This window comes from Rhinichthys klamathensis, unplaced genomic scaffold (genome assembly GCF_029890125.1).
Source record: "Rhinichthys klamathensis goyatoka isolate OS25496 unplaced genomic scaffold, OSU_Roscu_1.1 h1tg000121l_1, whole genome shotgun sequence".
Taxonomy (NCBI): domain Eukaryota; kingdom Metazoa; phylum Chordata; class Actinopteri; order Cypriniformes; family Leuciscidae; genus Rhinichthys; species Rhinichthys klamathensis.
In genome coordinates, this window is record NW_026606658.1 from 2,154,749 (window position 1) to 2,159,394 (window position 4,646).

At 44.6% G+C, this 4,646-nt stretch overlaps 1 long non-coding RNA gene across 1 annotated transcript; it reads right to left on the reverse strand.

Moving 5' to 3' along the window:
• Positions 1–499: 499 nt before the first annotated feature.
• Positions 500–944, reverse strand: LOC130088557 (uncharacterized). The gene is made up of 2 exons (XR_008807481.1): positions 600–944; positions 500–546 (listed from the first exon to the last, which is right to left on the reverse strand). It is a non-coding gene; the product is annotated as an uncharacterized LOC130088557 (long non-coding RNA).
• Positions 945–4,646: the final 3,702 nt, after the last annotated feature.

The following is a 4,646-nucleotide window of genomic DNA, read 5'->3' on the forward strand; positions in this document are numbered from 1 at the left end:
CTAGCTGACGGTCTCAGTGGTCATCTATCCTGCCTGTCGTTGTCGTCTGCCTTGCCCTACTGTTTTTACTGTGATTCACGCTTCACTCCCTGCTGTTTCAAGTCTTCAGTCCTGTTAATAAAAACCTTGTCTGCTCATTTGCGTCTGGGTCCCATATCTTGCAGAACCCTAACAAATTTTACCTGGTCAAAAAAAGCTCTGTTTTCAGCACGCCGTTTCAGTGCATATGCCTTTAAATGATAATGAGCTTAGCTCACTCCGCCCCTCTGTTCTGCGGGCGTTTTGACACAATGCACGTGGAGTGTTGCCTTGACAACAGTTGAGGGTATATTTTGGAGAGAGAATGGCAGCGGGAGTCTCTGAGGACACATCTGTGCAACCGTATCAGTTTGAACCGGAGTCGCACCCGGAACAAGATGACGGCCGCAAAGAAGTTTGACAATTAAGGCTCGAACAGGACTGTAGCAATGTTCAGGGAAGAAGGAGGCGGGAACCGGAGAACAATCAAATAAAACTTTATTTAAATAAAATAAACAAACAAAATACCTGCCAGCAGTCCCTCACGGAACTGCTGGCTACCGAAAATAAAATATAAATACCTGCCAGCAGCCCCTCACGGACGACTGCTGGCTACCAAAATAAAATAACAAAATAAAAACAAAAGCAGGCCTGTTCCTCTCTCGATCATCCACTCCGTCGCTCCCCCTTTATGCTTCCGCTCCTCCGTGAGAGATGCGAGACCGGTGTGCTTCACAGGTGCTGCTCATTAGCAATCACACCACCGGCCTCACGACGTTCTCTCACGTCCCTCGGCCGTCCTGCTCACCACATACCCCCATCACCCCTCACAGGCCGGGGGGTACACCCGAGACTGTGCCTACCCCCCCCGGCGGCGGCGATCCCTGGGGGTATGGATCGACAAGCCGAGGGAAACGGAGACGGAAGCATGAGGAGCGACAGGTCGAGAGAGGGGAGAGAGAAAAAAAAAAAAAACTGGTCCGGTTCCCACAACGCGCCGTCAACTGGTCCCCCACCAGCTGGGCGATCTCCTCCGCGGTGCCTGGCGATGACGCTGGGTAGCCATCGGTGGACGGATCGACGCTCCTCCGCGGCCCGGTGGACGGCGGCGGCTCCTTGGGCTCTAGGGCAGACGGTAGGTGTCCCCCGCTCCCTGCTCCTCCCCTTTTCTGGTGGACGGCAGCAGGCTCCGGCCCACGGCGAGCGGCGGTGACTTCCCCGCTCCCTCCCGGACGGCAGCCGCCCCTCCAACTCCCAGGCGGCCGGCAGCGAGCTCGACCGTCCCCCCGGCGACTCACTCCAGCGCACCGCCTCGAGCGTCCATGGCCGCGAGTCCAGCGACTCGCGCACCATGCTCGATGGCACCGCGGATTCCCCACAGCGGCGAGGACTCTCTGACAGCGCGTTCCTCCCTGCTCACCACAAGGACGTTTCTGAATGGTTGGTTAACATAATGTCACTTTGATCTATCTTTGTGTACTGGCAGGGTAGAGTAACTTAGTGAGATGTACGAACGCTATGTGTTTACTGATGTATACGTACTCAGTTCGACAATAACCATAACGCGTTGTTCATTATAAACGTGGGATTATGAATTATATTGAGAACGTCGTACATAGAAAACATGCCATAATGTACCCTGAGTGTAAACCTTAGCCGCATGCATCGTGAAGCGTGCAAGCGATTTGCAAAGATTAATATAAAATATACAATTTTACACTCACTTCTTCTGGAGGTGCAGCAGGGACATGAATAGTTAGGGGTGTAACGATACACAAACCTGACGGTTCGGTTCGTCCCACGGTTTTGAGGTCTCGGTTCGGTTCGGTTCGGTTCGGTTCATTTCGGTGGGGTGGGGGGGTTTAGAAAGCTAAAATTGCTTTTATTTTTTATTAAACAGTGCTTTAATGAACAAATTGTGTCTTTGTCTTTAAATTAATTCAATTACAAGTAAACGTTTCTTAAGGATAACAAAATTATCTGCTAATGCTGTAAACTACAGCCCTTACTTGCACATTACTATAACATTAAAGCTTAACAACAGAGCCTAGACTTTTAGCCTAAATGATATAATAATAATCAACACTCAAATAACAAATTGTATTGAAAACATGTAAACTGCACATAAGGCAATTTTTGCATTAACATGTTTTTACTCTAATTTGTTATTGTTATATAATAATTTACACAGTTGCTGTTATTTTCATGACAACTATTTTAAACATACCGTACATTAAATAATCAAGATATCATAAACAGGTTAAGTAAAATATAATATATAGGCTAATATATAGCATTTATTTAGTGAGTTGGCAAACCAGCAAGCTGTGGACACTGAATGACTTGCCTGAGGTAAATATAAAGCTATGTGAAAAACTAAGCGTTTTATTGACGTATTTCCGCTGTTGAAACACTGATTGAGTGTTTACACGAGTTATGATGCCTTTCAGTAAGTATACTGTATCTTTCAACATACCTTCGGGTGTCCATTCATGTTTATTCTGTAACTGAGGAAGAGATGATCGCGCTCCGCGCTGCCACATGCATACAGTGATATCTGTCACGCCACATCTAAGAGCGCCAAAACGGCATTTATTGTTTGCATTTCGTGATCAAATAGACATAATTTGAAAGATTACAGCTTGCTTATTATCAAAAGTAACAAAACACTGAGCTTATTGCGATTATATGTGGTTAATGGTGGTTAGGCAACAGCCCTGTATTCGTTGTGTACACATAACACATGAGGTGCAATGAGCCGGTGCTGGGCGGGGCAGCAGGGGGGCGTGTTCGGTTCGCCATGAGAGTATCGCGATACGTATCGTGGGTGGTGTATCGCGGTTTTTCGGTTCGGTTCAAATATCGTTACACCCCTATGAATAGTTATAAACGTACGCTGTTTTTCAGATTCAATACCAGGCTTGTCAGTGTATCAACTTGCATTTTCTTCTAACAAATCAGTCTCATCATAAATTTTGCCTTTACACAAAGGTGCTCACTCAGTGATTGAACCGAAGTCATCACATTACCGCGAAGCATTTGTAAAACGCAGAGAGGGGCGTTGCTAGACCCCTTTTACTGGGGCACGTGCCCCAGTATAAATCTGCTGTGCCCAAGTAAAAGTTTGAGTTTAACATATTATTTTATTTGTCAGTGTATTTAATAGAAATTATATTATAGGGTAATAGAAATTATCTATTTGCAACGCAGTAATAAAACAATCAACGCTTGTAAAAGCAACGCAGTTTAACTGAAAACAGAAGCTGACCCGCGCGACAGAAATCCATGTCCGTGCGCGTCTGTTTCCTAGCAACTGCAGCGCGTGCACACATCTGAGCTCACCGAAGTCCGGTGTTTGCACGCGTATTGATGTAGGCTATGAAAACATGACAAAACAAAAGTTTGTAAATAATACAAATAATCTTATTTTTATTCATATTCTTCTGTAGATGGACTTCTCTACATGCCACACTCATTTACTGACGAGACGACCTACACCAGTGATCATGTGTGAAAACACTTATACATAAATTGATCACATAGAAATCAACTCAGTTTTGAGAAATAAATTAATTAATTTTACCCCCTTGAATTTCTGTTTATAGTGCAAATATATATATATATATATATCCTATATATATATGTGGGCTAATCATCACTAACATGCTTTTAAAACTATTGTTATCCAATTTGTTGGCCTTCAAACACCTTAAAATGCACATATGTAGATCCGAAAATATGTAGGTCCGAAAATGTTTTCCCCTGAATTTCGCCCCTGCCTGCAGCACTGTAGCACAGAAAATAAACACATTGTTGTGTTCTGTACTCCTGCCTTTGATTGTGTGTGATAACAATGACTCATTCTTTCGGATATGAAATTTATATTTAATTGACCTATCGGTAAGCCCCGCCCTCAGTTCCTGTTGCTATCTCTGACAAACAATGGGGGACCTGTGCCCCAGTAGAGATTTATGTCTAGCAACGCCCCTGACGCAGACCCCTGCATGGAGCCCAAGAGCCGTCAATTCAGTTGTATTATTTTTCTCTCAGTCAACAGTTTACTGAATAAAGCAGCACCCATCCGTCAGAGTAAAGGACAGTTAAGATAACCTCTCAACACAAACTACAATGATAGATATGTTCTTTTTTCATTTGCTGTTTTTCCCCCCTGGATCAGTCAGGAGGTTTCACCAGTTGAGTTCTATGTCACACTAAAAGCTGTGTTTATCCTTTTCTGTACTGGTCACTGACCAGCTTTAATGTTTCTCTAAAAGGAAACCAACTCTATGGCAATGTGAAAGGGTGGCATTTACCTCCATGTGGTGTGTATAGTTAGATCTGGGGTAGACTGACAGATCCACACTCCTCACCACTCCTTTTCATCTCCCTTGTCAGGTCGCCATTTCTCAAAAGGGACTAGTATTTTGAAACCGCTCCCTGTCAACTTAGATGCGAAAAGGAGAAAAGAAATGAAAACACTCATCTGTCTTGCTTTCTGCCCAGACAACACTGGCCAAACAATGTGGCAAAGCCGCCAAATTCCTGGTTTCCGTGCAATGTGTGTGCAGCAGCCGCGGGAAACTTGCCTGGATGTGTTTTGAATAAGTCTGAGGAGAGTGAGAGATCCC